The following is a 14,476-nucleotide window of genomic DNA, read 5'->3' as shown; positions in this document are numbered from 1 at the left end:
TATTAAAAGTTGTTCCAAGTGTATTTTTGATTACTAGATGAATTTCTGACCTATAATCTTACCTAATAATAGACAAACATGTAAATTGACTGTACCTTTGCTATGCTAACCAGCCAATCAGGGGAGTATGCAAATTAACCCAACAAAGATGGCGGTTAATTTGCATACGTAGGCTCCAAGCCATGGAGCAAAGCCTGATGGCTCTGGGGCCGGAGCAGGGAAGCCTAATGGAAGCCCTGTGTGTTTATGTCTCCCGTCAGGCCCCAGCATCCCCAAGCCCCGCCACCTTGGTGCTGGGGCTGCTGAGGGCAGGATGGGAGACATAAACCCTGTGAGTCCTGCACAGGACAGGTGCTCTGCTCCAGGAGAAGTGCTTTCCCTCCAACTCAGCTCTCCCTGGGAGTCCGGCATGGAGGGCGCTCTTCCTGGGAACCTGGAAATTCACCTCTGGGATGACTGTGCAGCAGCCAAGCCTGGTGAGCCACAGAGAGGGTGACCTACCCATGTGGATGTGTACGCTGACGGAGGCCACACAGCTGCCATAGTTGAAGTCGTCCTTGATATAAGAGCGGGGGTAGCAGGGATCAGAGTTGGCCAGGCTGGCAATGGAACCCCAGCTCCCCACTGAATGACTAGAGCATATGGTCCTCAGTCACTTCCTGAGCAGTAGTCAGCCCCAACCGGGGATCAAACCCGAAACCTAAGTAGGTGCCCTGGCAGAATAGAACCCAAACCTTTGCTGTGGCAGAGGAGCTCCGGCCCACAGCAGGGGCCAGAGCAGCCAGAGGGGTTTTGTTGAGGGGCCCTGACAGGCAGCGTGCAGCACAGTGGGTTAGAACCTCCTCCCAATACAGCAAGGTTGCGGGTTGGATCCTGGTCAGGGCACAGACAAGAAGCAACCAAAGAGAACATAATAAGTGGAACAACACACTGGTGTTTCTCTCGCTCCCTTCTTCTCTCTAAAATAATCGATCAATAAAAATTAAAATAAAAAATAAACCCTCTGGCTTACAGAGTCGCTAAAAAAGTTAGAAAGTGAAGTCCCATCCCTTTCTGCTCATTCAACAAATACTTCATATGCTCCTTCAATAATCACACTGGGGATGGGTGTTTGTTGGTTTGTTTTGGTTAATCCTCACCTGAGGACATTTTTGCATTGATTTTTTTTTTTTTTAAGAGAGTGGAAGGGAGGGAGAAAGACAGAAACTAATGTGAGAGACATCAATTGGTTGCCTCTTGCTGAATCCCTGATCAGGGCCCGGATTGAGCCTGCAACCCAGGTATGTGCCCTTGATCGGAATCCAACCTGGTACCCTTCACTCCACCTGCAGAAGCACTATCCACTCAACCAAACCAGCATTTTTTTTCTTTTTAAGTCCTCCCCTAAGGATATGGTTTTTTCATTGATTCTAGAGAGAGAGGAAGGGAGAGAGAAAGTTCCCCAAGCATTCTGACAGGGATGGAATCCACAACCTGTGTATGTGCCCTCACCTGAAATCGAACCCATTACCCTTTGGTGCGTGGGAGGACACTCTAACTACTGATCCACACGACCAGGGCCTGGAGGTACACTTAAAAAAAATTTTCAGATCTGCCCTGGCCAGGTGGCTCAATTGGTCAGAGTCTCAACCTGTACACCAAAGGATTTCCTGTTGGATTCTAGGTTAGGGTACATACTTAGGTTTAGGTTGAATCCCAATGGGTCAGCAGGTGCAGAGGCAGCCTACTGGTATTTCTCTGTCACATGGATGTTTTTCTCTCTAAAAATAAATTTTAAAAACATCCTCAGGTGAGAATTAAATATATATATATATATATATATATATATATATATATATAAAATTTTTCAGATCTAAAATTTTATTTGGTTCCTTTTTAAATTTTATTTTTCATTTACAGTTCACATTCAATGTCCTATCCTATATAATAAAACCCTCATATGCAAATTGACCGAATGGTAGAATGACTGGTGGCTATGAACTGACCACCAAGGGGCAGATGCTCAATGCAGGAGCTGCCCCCTGGTGGTCAGTGTGTTCCCACAGCGGGAGTGCCACTCAGCCAGAAGCCTGGCTCACGGCTGGCGAGTTTAGTGGCTGTGGTGGGAGCCTTCACGGCAGCACTAAAGAGCAGCAAGCCGAGCGGTAGGAAGCAGCAAGCAGATGGGCGGTAAGGAGGAAGGGGTCCCGGACTGCGAGAGGGCACAGGCCGGGCTAAGGGACCTCCCCCCACCCCATCCCCAGTGCACGAATTTTGTGCACCGGGCCTCTAGTAACTATATATTTTTCTCATAGCTAAGGCATTGTACTTCCTGGTAATTGTAATTGTAAGCAAGTTTAGTAACAGTTAAAATAAATAAGATTTAAACATAATGCAAAGAAAACATATTTATTAGGAATGGAGGGAAACTGAAGCAATTTCCTGAGATGAGGTTGCATATCTACAAATCAAAGAGAATCCCCTAATAGTGAAACCCAAACTAAACCAAATTGTAGCTATAGAGCATCTTGATGGTCTCAGGTGGAGATAGTTGTTGCCACATTAATTAGTTTCTAGTATCTGGCTTTCTTCATTTAAGACTTCAGAATATTTGAAATTAATAAAAGGTGTACAATATACCCCTGGTGACTGACTGACTATTCAGGATACAGCATGGAAATTCACCAAGGGCTTTGCAGGCTTGGGATTAAGCCTATAGTATGTGTTAGTGTAAAGAAGAATAAAAGCAACTGTCTCTCTCATCATGTCAGTAAAGAGTGTGTTTTCCACACCATTCTTCTTGTGTCCAGTGGTACTGAGAAGACGGACCTCTACTTGAATTCCTTTGACAGCATACGCAGTTTAAAACTCTTATCATGTTTTGTCCCCTTTATACTTACAGAACTAAAAGGCTGATACCTTGAGTCTATATTCTGCCCAATTGTTTTGAAAGGAGAGTGCACGGGTGCACTGATCTTGAGGAGTGTTTTGTGCAATGAATGCATGACTTAACGTGGGATTAATGCTGCCCTTGGGAAAATGACCTCCATTGTGTACAGACCAAGGGCTCAAAAATGAAGAAAGCTAGCCCCCCAGGCAGCCAAACATTCTGGTTCATCAAATAAAGCACGTGTTTATTATTTAAATTATAAAGAGGCAAATCATAGTTCTGACCAAACTCTAGCAATAAAACAGGTCACTCATGGGCTTAATTTATTAGCTGTTGATATTAATCAAACAAGCTGCTTATTACTATTCTACTTGCTTTGGAAGGTATAGATATAGTTCCATTGCAAAGTATTGATGACTTCAAGAAAGTATTGGGGATCCGGGATTGTCACATAGGAAACGATAGAAAATAATACAAGGCAGTGTGTTTACGTAGCAGAGGCTTCTCGTTCTGTTAGAGGGAAATAAGAAGCCATGGAATATTTTAAGCTGGGAGCAGGGGGGTGACCTAAGCTTTACAATAACCTTGGAGGTGGTGTGGAGGAGGCAGAGGGACAGTGCAGGAGTGGAGATGGAGCACAATTTGCAGGCTATTAGATGACTTAAGGCAGAGGCAGAAGGAACAGAAAGAACAGAAAGAGTACAAAGGATCCATTCAAGAGACAAATCTAAGGTGGAACCACAGGAAAGTGTGACCAATTGTTCCTGAACTAGAGAAATGGAAAGATTCAAGGGTATCTGTGATTTCTCCTTTGGGGAAGGATCTTGACCTGAACTAAGCAGTTTATGTAATTTGGACATGAAACTTCAGTCTGAAAGCAAGGTGCTTTGAGTGTTAGGAAACCTACATACATACTGTGACTATAGGTTTGACATTTGATAGAACTCAGGGCTCAGTTGATTGCAGGTGATACATGTATAAAAGTGAAAAGCAGGTGCTGCCTGCAGTGTTTTCACCACCCACCTCTAGAAAAGGGAACCCTAACATTCACTCTGGGGTTCAAAGACTTGATGCTAAGCTTCCCTTCACATTCATCCCTGCAGTAGGATTTGATCCTGTTTCTACTCTCAGGACACCTGCTCACCCTTGGGCTTAGCTTCTGTGATGCATCCTGGCCCTTCAGGACCAGAGCCTCTAAGTGCATGCTCTCTGTAATCTGCTTCTGTAGCTCCCTGTTGTTTTTCTTCATAGCACTATCACACTTCGTAACTACCCACCTGTTAATTTACTTATTGTCTTTCTTGTAATCATAAGTTCCTTTAAGGAGATAATTTGATTTTATTTATCACTGTATTTCCATTATGGAGCTCAGTTTCAAGGATGTGAGAAGTGCCCAATAGTATATGTTGAATGAAGGAATGACTTCCCCTTTTCAGTTCCATTGCTTTTAATGCTTTGGGCGCCTCGGGGACGCTGCCTCCATGAGCAGGAATTTGAAAGTCAATCTTACAAGATTGGAGAAGAAGTGAAAATAAAAGAATGATGGGAAAATATGAGTGAATTTACTATCTAACTAAATATAGGAGATGGAGAAGGAAGATGTCAGAGACTCAAACCTGGGTGACTAGAAGTTTTTTTTTCTCTAATCTCATATTCTTGAGGAACGCTACACTGCCGGCTACAGAATTAGGTTCTATTTTTCCATTAAGTTAGAGCTACACTCAGATTCAAATTACAAAGTGATCAATCATATGATAATTTTATTTTTAATTGTTAAAAGAACCACCGTAACTGTTTTCTATAGCAGTGGCACCATTTACCCCCCCCCCCCCAACAAAGCATAACAACACGAATATACTTAAGACTACTGAATTGTACACTAAAATATGGTCACAATGGTACATTTTATCTGTTGGTTTTTCTAACCAAAATTTTATTTAATGTGAAGTTGAGTGCCCACTGGATGTTGCTAGGCACATTGGTACATCTCAGCTGACAGATTCCATGGACAAAACTGGCATCTCTGAAATCAAGTGTTTCTGTGAGGAGCTGGTGGGGAGAAGATGGAGTGTTGGATAACAAAGCCATTCTAACTTTACCACTTACCCTGAGTCTTTATCCAGCTGGATTCGGGTTTTCCCATTTTTCCCAAAAGCATGAATATCAGTCTTTAAATTGATTGTGAAGTAGTACCAAAAAAAAAAAAAATAGGAAACTTTATAAATTTTATGCAGGCCTGTTTCTAGCATTTACTATTTTGCTTTCATTAAGCCACACCAAGCTGAACTGGAGATGATTTTATCCTCTTGTATAATTTGATCTTCACTTAAAGTGTCCTGTACTCTAATTACTAATATTGATAGGGATGCTGGTAACTCAAAATATTCTAAGAATATTGACCACTGACACCTCTCTCATATTTCTGTGCTCTTTTAAAAAATCCAGAGCATTTTCTTTAACAGTTTCAAAAACCAAAGACAGTAAGTGTCCTGAACATAATAAACACACTCTGCACAATAAACATATTACATTTATTCTTTGTTGCGTAAAATATATGTAAGTATGTATGTAAATGCACACACATGACTTCCCAAGTGCAGAAGATTGAGAGTGGGAAGATGGGGAAGCGCCCATTCAAGGCTGAGCGATAGCAAAGGCAGAGGTTATTTGTTCAAGAGGCCAGCAAATTGAATTCTTATCCATTATTCTTAAAGAGGAATAAGACAGAGCTTATCCTGAAACCTGAAGAGAGAGTCAGAGAAGGGCCAGAGGACTTGCCCCCTCCATGCTGGGCTGAGATTCTAAGATGTAGTAAAGTCTCCTGTGTGTGTCTGTCACTTAAAGGGGACCCAGCAGAGCCTTTTCTGAATTCTCTCAGTACAGACAGGGAGAGAGGATTTCCTGCTCTGCCGATGAAGCCTTTTCTGCGTTGAAATAGCTTTCTCCACAGGCCTACTATTCCTCAAGGAGGCTCCAGGAGTGGATACGGAGGGATTTACAAAGCCTTGTCCCTGAGAGAGTACCCACTGGTTTTCCACACTACTAGGCGGGAGACCCACAGCACACAATAAGCACCCTGCACCCTCCCCTGACGCCCCACCCCACCTCATCCTGAGCACACATTGAGAAACCGTTCCAAGAATGCTGCAGTCATTCAGGAGTACCCACGCTGTAATGGACAGTGATTTCTAAACTTCCTCCTTGCTCTCCACTTCTATGGCCTATGCTTCAGGGTGACCCTCTTAAATAGAAGACCAGCAAAACTATAATACTCAAGAGGATTCCCCAGTCAGATGTCCAGAATGTGTGTGGAAGGATTACTATTAAACAGTGACATAGTCACAAATATACATATTTAAAATTGTGAATTTCTAAATATTGTTTTAAATTTCTAAATATTGAGTTTCTAAAATTGTGATGCTCAGTATTAGGTATTGAAGGAAAGTTGGTACAAAGTATTCCAATCTGTCAATAACTACAAAGCCAAGCCCACAGTAAGACCATTCACAAAAGGTGTAATTTAGCAAAAATATATAGTAATGGTCTTCAGTTTGTCGTAGATAGATGTGTGTGTACTATAACTATATTATAGCAAGCAGCATCTCTTCCCTTCCCCTAACTGTAATAAATTATGTCATATTATGTGAATTTAGTACAAAACAAAGTAGTGTAACATAAAGATATACGGCATCTGATTCTATTGAATCAATTTTCCTAAGTCATTGCTTTCTTAAAACAACAATTTCTGATGCTTAATCTGAAGGTCAAGCAAGAACCTTCTGAATGTATCAGATTTGAAATTCCACAAAATAGCCACATATCTAGAATAGACAAGCCAATGTAGAATGTGTTGTGTAGGGGTGTGTGCATTTACCAGATACATAAGCCTTAAAAATGGGCTAGACTGGCTAAAAATAACTTCAAGATTCCCACTGCCTTGTCTCTATAAATGCTAAGGTAACTGCTGATTATCCCTGGTACTTACAAAATGATAACAGATAAGCCTAAAGGGATTTGAATTTAAGTAGCTGTGGTTTTCCCCCTCCCACCTTCCAGGTCTGTGAAGTGGAAATTTTGAAGGCACCAATAGAAAAAGCACACTTTCAGACTTACAGCATGCCCTGATGTTCAAGCACACTTACCTTACAAATCCTTCGAGATCAGATCATAGCATGAAACTAGAGCTGGATCAGGCACCACAGTAAGCTGTCCAGAAACCTAAATAAAAATCCTACCCACTTTGTTATAATAAGAATTTCTTAACAGCAGTTCTGAAAGTAGTACTTCAGATCATTGTATTAGGAGACACAGTAGTCAATGAGCCTAGAACTAACTGCTGGCCTATTGGAATAATGATCTAATTCTTGACAAAAAGCTAGAGAATTCCAAGTGCTCAATTATTAACATAGCACACAACCAGGATGAAATTGAAGGGGGAAGAAAGAATACAGAACCAGAAAGTGAGCAGAGAGGTTAGCCAGCAGCTTGTGGGTCTCGGTAAGGATTTTGAGCTTTATGTATTTGCCCTTGCTGCCAATCCTAGTGATTCTGAACTTCTGTTTTGATAACCTAATGGGGAGAAACAAGTGTCTAAACCCAACTTCACCCAAGGAGATTCTCCTACTATTCAGCTGAACTACATCCTCAATGTCAGAGCAAACCAGAAGTAAACCTACCTCTTCTAATCCCAGAGAACTGCAAGAGGAGTTGCCTTAGTTTGAGCAGAGAAGAGAGGAAATATCCCAAATTACAATCATAAACTGGCCCTATTTCATCCCCTGGCTCAGATGGTGACTTACTGATTATTTAGAAAACTGTACATAAGTGTTTTAGACACTTTTCTATAGGTACATTATATTTCACACTTTTAAAAAATGCAAGGAGAGATGTTGGAAGATTCTTTTATACATTCATTTACTCATTTTTAAATAAGTACTACCTTTTTATGAAACTTAAGTGTGAGACAGACAAAAACAATCAAATGAACAAGATAATTTCAGAGATTAATAATTGCTATGGAGGAAACAAAATAGGTTGATGTCATTGAAAAAGACTGGGGATGGAGGATTGTTTAGTGGGGGAGTGGAGATTGGGATGCCTTGAAGGATCTCATTGAGGTGCTGGCAATAGAACTGGGACCAGAGGGACAAGAAGTTAAAAATGGAAAGGGGCATAGGAGCCAGCATCTTGTGGGTCTCAGTAAGGATTTTGAGGTTTACATATTTTAGGAGCAATAGAAAGTCATTAAAGGGATTCACACAGAAAAGAGTCATAATCAGACAAGGCTCTTAAAGATAATACTTATGACTCTGTGAATAGATCCATGGCATCCAGAAAGATGCAGGCACACCAGTGAGAAGACATGAAAGATCATCAAAATGAAGACATAAAACTGGCTCCATTCAAGTTATACTGTAGACTTAGAACTGAATATTCATTACATATCCTTCTGCCCTCTGAAGAAAATCACTTATTTCTAGGTCCTATCTTTTTGGCTACAATGATTGAGCCAATGACTGGCAAATTACTGAAGCTGGATTGGTAAGAATCCTTTCACAGGCCCAGCAAGAGTGGCTCAGTTGGTTGAATGTTGTCCTGTGCACTGAAAGGTTGCTGGTTCAATTCCCAGTCAAGGCACATCCCTGGGTTGTGGATCCAGTCACGTATGGAGAGCAATCGACTGATCTCTCTCTCTCTTTCTCTCTCTCTCTCTCTTCCCCTCTCTAAACATATCCTTGGGTAAGAGTTTTAAAAAAAATCCTTTCTTGGGATTTTCCTAATGGAATTAAAGGGGAACACTCTCCTTTAGTAGAATATTATAAGGGTGCAACATGAAAATTGCCAGTGGTCTTGTTTGAGGTTATTTGGATAAAGGCCAAATGTAGAGGAAGCAGCCATGCAGAGAAAAGAAAAAGGGAGAGACATTGAGATAAATTCTGGTGTGATAGAATCTCCTGGTTGTCCATTTGACTGTTGGAACTACTCCAGGATTTTCCCCAGTTACACTGATCACATAATTCATCTTTTTTTTAACATTTTAATGAAGCTACTAGACATTTTAAAAGTACATATGTGATTCACATTATATTTCTTTTTTTTACAGATTAGCTATTATTTTTTTTTATTTATTGATGCAGGGGTCCTCAAACTTTTTAAACAGGGTGCCAGTTCACTGTCCCTCAAACCGTTGGAGGGCCAGACTATAGTTTAAAAAAAAAAACAAACAAAAACTATGAACAAATTCATATGCACACAGCGACAGCAAAAACACCCTGCGGGCCAGATAAATGTTTGCGGCGGAAAGCATGTTTGCGGACCCCCGGTCAAGGTATTACATATGTGTCCTTATCCCCCCATTACGCCTCCCATCCCCGCTCATGCCCTCACCCCACCCCTTGATGTCTGTGTCCATTGGTTGTGCTTATATGCATGTATACAAGTCCTTTGGTTGATCTCTCCCCCTTACCCCCCCTTCCCTACCTTCCCTCTGAGGTTTGATGGTCTGATGGATGCTTCTGTCTCTGGATCTGTTTTTGTTCATCAGGTTATGTTGTTCATTATATTCCACAAATCAGTGAGATAATGTGATATTATCTTTCTCTGACTGGCTTAGTTCGCTTAGCATAATGCTCTCCAGTTCCATCCATGCTGTTGCAAATGGTAGGAGTTCCTTCCTTTTTATAGCAGCATAGTATTTCATTGTGTAGATGTACCACAGTTTTTTAATCCACTCATCTGCTGATGGGCACTTAGATTGTTTCCAAATCTTAGCTATTGTACATTGTGCTGCTATGAACATAGGGATGCATATATCCTTTCTGATTGGTGTTTCTAGTTTCTTGGGATATATTCCTAGAAGTGGGATCACTGGGTCAAATGGGAGTTCCATTTTTAGTGTTTTGAGGAAACTCCATACTGTTCTCCACAGTGGCTGCACCAGTCTGCATTCCCAGCAGCAGTGCATTGGGTTGCTTTTTCTCAGCATCCTTGCCAGCACTTGTTATTTGTTGATTTGTTGATGATAGCCATTCTGACAGGTGTGAGATGGTATCTCTTTTTTTTTCTTTTTCTTTTTTTTTTAAATTAAATCTTTATTGTTCAGATTATTACATTTGTTCCTCTTCCCCCCCCCCATAACTCCCCTCCTCCCAGTTCCTACCCCACCCTCCGCCCTCACTTCCCACCCACTGTCCTCATCCATAGGTGCACGATTTTTGTCCAGTCTCTTCCTGCATCTCCCACACCCCTTTCCCCCCCAAGAATAGTCAGTCCATTCCCTTTCTATGTCCCTGATTCTATTATAATCACCAGTTCATTCTGTTCATCAGATTATTTATTCACTTGATTCTTAGATTCACTTTTTGATAGATGCATATTTGTTGTTCATAATTTGTATCTTTACCTTTTTCTTCCTCTTCCTCTTCCTCTTCTTAAAGGATACCTTTCAGCATTTCATATAATCCTGGTTTGGTGGTGATGAACTCCTTTAGCTTTTCCTTATCTGTGAAGCTCTTTATCTGACCTTCAATTCTGAATGATAGCTTTGCTGGATAAAGTAATCTTGGTTGTATGTTCTTGGCATTCATCACTTTGAATATTTCTTGCCACTGCCTTCTGGCCTGCAAAGTTTCTGTTGAGAAATCAGCTGACAGTCGTATGGGTATTCCCTTGTAGGTAACTGAGTTTCTTTCTCTTGCTGCTTTTAAGATTCTCTCTTTGTCTTTTGCTCTTGGCATTTTAATTATGATGTGTCTTGGTGTGGTCCTCTTTAGATTCCTTTTGTTTGGGGTCCTCTGCGCTTCTTGGACCTGTAAGTCTATTTCTTTCACCAGGTGGGGGAAGTTTTCTGTCATTATTTCTTCAAATAGGTTTTCAATATCTTGCTCTCTCTCATCTTCTGGCACCCCTATAATTCTGATGTTGGTACGCTTGAAGCTGTCCCAGAGGCTCCTTACACTATCTTCGTATTTTCGGATTCTTTTTTCATTTTGCTTTTCCGGTTGGGTGTTTTTTGCTTCTTTGCATATCAAATCTTTGACTTGATTCTTGCACTCCTCTGGTCTGCTGTTGGGAGTCTGTATAGTATTCTTTATTTCAGTCGGTGTATGCTTAATTTCTAGTTGGTTCTTTATCACAACATCGAGGGTCTCATTAGATTTCTCAAGGATCTCATTAAGTTTATCGGTGGCTTCTAGACAGTCCTTGAGAGACCTTTAAAGTGTGGTTCTGAACTCTATATCTTCCATTGACAATTTTGTCCAGTTTCTTTGTCTCCGCATTTTGTTCTGCTTTCTTGGTGCACCCCCTAGTGGTCTTTGTGCGCAGTCTTGTAGTTAAGCCTTGATTGTTGTAGCTAATACTAGGGGGGATTTTACCTCCAGGCCAAGTGGCTGTGAGAATCAGCTGTGTCTGCAGTGAGAGAACTTCTGTCTTCTAGGGAGGTGCTAATCTGGCGTTTGCCTGAGGCTATCCGGCAAATGGCTCTGTGCAGGGCTTGGGCGGGGCGAGTGGGTCGCCCGGGATCAACAGGGTGGGCCGGAGAGAGCAGTTATGGCTGCTCTCATCCTGTCCCCAGGGGCTCTGCCTCTCTGAGTCCCAGCAACCACTGCAAACCTCGGAGAGAAAGCTGCACTCGCTCTGACCGAAGCCAGACAGTTCCACTTCTCCCGTTTGAGTCAGGGTCCCTAAAGACTCGCCCGGATCTGGAGCTCAGAGTCTGTGACTCCCTCCCAATTGAAAACGCCAACTGCGCCCTCAGCCACCAGGCCGCTCTGCATGCACTCCGCACCTCAGTATTTGACTTCAGCACTGCACCTCCTCTGAGTGTCGGTATGCGTTTCTCTTTCCTCCTAGTTGTAGGACTTCCACTCAGCCAGCGTTCCTGTGGTTCTGGGTGATGTCCGTTCCGTCTTTTAGTTTCACTTTTGAAGTGGTTGTGCGAGGCAGCAAACTCCGGCGTTAACCTATGCCGCCATCTTGGTTCTCTCCGTGAGATGGTATCTCATTGTCATTTTGATTTGCATCTCTCAGATGATTAGTGCCTTTAAGCATGTTTCCATACGTCTTTCGGCCTTCTGTATGTCCTCTTTCAAAAAGTATCTATTTAGGTCCATTGCCCATTTTTTGATTGGGTTGTTTATCTTCCTTTTGTTAAGTTGTATGAGTTCCCTGTAAATGTTGAAGATTAAACACTTACCAGAGATAACATTGGCAAATATGTTCTCCTATGCAGTGGGCTTTCTTGTTGTTTTGTTGATGGTTTCTTTTGCTGTGCAGAAGCTTTTTATTTTGATGTAGTCCCATTTATTTATTTTCTCTTTATTTTCCATTGCCCTAGGAGCTGTATTAGTCAAGATATTGATTCGGCATATGTCTGAGATTTTGCTGCCTGTGGATTCCTCTAAGATTTTTTATGGTTTTCCATCTTACTTAGAGGAAGACATAAACAGATGGAAGAACATATTGTGTTCATGGATTGGTAGAATCAACATCATTAAAATGTCCATTCTACCCAAAGCAATGTATAGATTCAATCCACTCCCCATTAAAATACCAATGGCATATTTCACAGACCTAGAACAAACTCTCCAAAAATTCATCTGGAATAAAAAAAGATCCTGAATAGCTGCATCAATTCTGAGAAAGAAGAACAAAGTAGGAGGCATCTCAATACCAGATATCAAGCTGTATTACAAAGTCACTGTTCTCAAAACTGCCTGGTACTGGCACAAGAACAGAGATATAGACCAATGGAATAGAATAGAGAACCCAGAAATCGACCGAAACCACTATGCTCAATTAATATTTGACAAAGGAGGCAAGAGCATACAATGGAGTCAAAACCATCTCTTCAATAAATGGTGTTGGGAAAATTGGACAGATAAATGCAAAGAAAAATGAAACTAGACCACCAACTTACACCATACACAAAAATAAACTCAAAATGGATAAAGGACTTAAACACACAATTCCCTTTTGCATTTAGCTAGCTTGAGTTGGATTTCTGTTAGTTACAATTGAAAAAAACCTAACCAGTATAACAGGTGAGGGAGCTCGAGGTGCATTTTCGGGAATAGATGTGCCATTGATTAAAATGATGAAGTCAAGATGACAGCTGGCTCAGGAAGGAAGAACCAAAGTTCTGTTCAGAACATGAGAATTTGAAATACCAATGAGATTCCAAAGTGGAAATATTAAGTAGTTGGTGGATATATGAATTTAGAGCTCAGTCAAGAAGAATAAATTGTGGATATGTTTGGGCATCACTGGCATAGAGATGATATCCAAAATGATAGGACAATATGAGATGAGATCATGAGGAAGAGATTATCCAGTGGAAAGATAAGAGGACTCAGGACCAGGCCCGAAAGAACTCCAAGATCTGTGCACCTGATGCCATAGATCACAGAGATGCTAAATTTTAACAAAGGAGAAGGTCTGCAACCCGCCCACCTCCATACAGCTGTAGTTTGTTTGCTGGATGATGTTAACGAACCCTACAAGTTTAACTTATATTGTCATCTGTCAAAAAAAGGGGGGAGGGGCTGGATGAAGGGTGTGTGTGTGTGTGTGTGTGTGTGTGAGCGTGTAACTGTGTGACTGAGTAATGAGACTGATTTTCTAGTGTGGCCCATAAACCAGATTTGTAGGAATTTTGAAAAAAGTATCTTGGTAGTAGGATAAACATTTATACTTTAGAACTTGTTAGGCATTTGGATTATAAAAAGCCTTTTGTGTGCATGAGTCATGCCTCCATTATTTCTTGATTATAAACTTGGCAATGGAGAAGTGTACTAATCCTGTAATGGCCACCAAAGAATAATTTTTTTACGTTACGCCCAGTGCAAATGGAATATGGTCAACTGCCTAGAGAGCAGTTTGAATAAACAAGCTGAAAGTTTAATGTTTTCTAAAGTTTCTTATTTCTGTTAGTCATGTTGTTAACTAAGCCAGAGGAATACCTGTCATTATGACATACATTCTGAAATGACTAACTGTCTATGCATGTATGAGTATGTCTTAAATATAATGCCATCTAAAATAAGTCTTTATCTATTCAGATGTGTATGAATTTGTTAGGTTATTAGCCTATATAATCTGTTGGGTTAAGAGTCAAACCATATATCCTAATGTGAATCTACACTAATAAAAGGGTAATATGCTAATTAGACTGGGAGACCTTCTGGACAAAGCCATGGTGGCGGGGCTGAGGCACTGGTGGTTAGGGGCAATCAGGCCGGCAGTGGGGGACAGTTGGGGGCAATCAGGCCGGCAGGGGGGGCAGTTGGGGGTGAGCATGCTGGAAGTGGGACAGTTGGGGGTGAGCAGGCTGGCAGGCAGAGTGGTTAGGGGTGATCAGGCAGGCAGGCGGGTGAGCAGTTAGGAGCCAGTGGTCCCAGATTGCGAGAGGGATATCCAACTGCTGGCAATCGGACATCCCCTGAGGGGTCCCAGATTGGAGTGGGTGCAGGCCCGGCTGAAGGACACTCCCCTCTCCCTGTGCATGAATTTAGTGCACCAGGCCACTAGTATGTTTATAATGATGATTAGAAATTGTGTTTTCAGCAAATAAAATTACCATATTTTATCATTCATTAAGTGCTTCAT

This window comes from Myotis nattereri (genome assembly GCF_964212035.1).
Source record: "Myotis nattereri genome assembly, chromosome: 1".
Classification (NCBI taxonomy): Eukaryota; Metazoa; Chordata; class Mammalia; order Chiroptera; family Vespertilionidae; genus Myotis; species Myotis nattereri.
The sequence above is the reverse complement of the archived record's forward strand: the minus strand, read 5'-3'. Positions refer to the sequence as shown.